This window comes from Etheostoma spectabile, chromosome 9 (assembly GCF_008692095.1).
Source record: "Etheostoma spectabile isolate EspeVRDwgs_2016 chromosome 9, UIUC_Espe_1.0, whole genome shotgun sequence".
In the NCBI taxonomy this organism is placed as follows: Eukaryota; Metazoa; Chordata; class Actinopteri; order Perciformes; family Percidae; genus Etheostoma; species Etheostoma spectabile.
Genome location: NC_045741.1, coordinates 2986088 through 2986712, shown reverse-complemented (window position 1 = coordinate 2986712; position 625 = coordinate 2986088).

The window sequence follows — 625 nt, the reverse complement described above, 5'->3', positions numbered from 1 at the left end:
GACCAGTACATAGTTTGTGTGTCTCAGCGAAGAAGGCATGACTGGAGAAAAACTTAGTTGCATATTTCAGGAAAAAGAATATGTATGTTCTCTAGGCTAGAGCATCAGTCTCTAAGGGTAGCCTGTTAATCTGACCCTAGATGAGCTGTTTTGATCATTAATCGTTAGCCCAAATTAAACGTAATTTAAACATTTACAATTTGGAGAAGTTTTACTCTCAGCAGAGTGGTTGTGTAATGCACACTTTCTTAACAGATCGCAACTCGTACTCTGTACCTGACTAACGATGCAAAAAACAATTAGTTTCTTATTTAGTTCCTCGAAGATTAGATGATACATAATTACTCATGAATGAACTATCCACCCAAGTTATAATGTGTTTTTTTTCCTGGTTTCCACACTTACTCCAAAAGGGTCACACTACTGGAAACAGAATGCACGAACGGTAATTCCAGGAGTTGCAGGGTTTTAAAAAAGGTGACTGAGGTAATCTTAAAGGAACACAGTGACTTGTTGGGAGTTTGTCTTACTCACCGTATTCCCCCAGAGTTAGATAAGTCCATACATGCCCTTCTCGTCTCTGTGCGTGTTGTAACTCTGCGCTGTCTGACGGCCCCACCGCTAG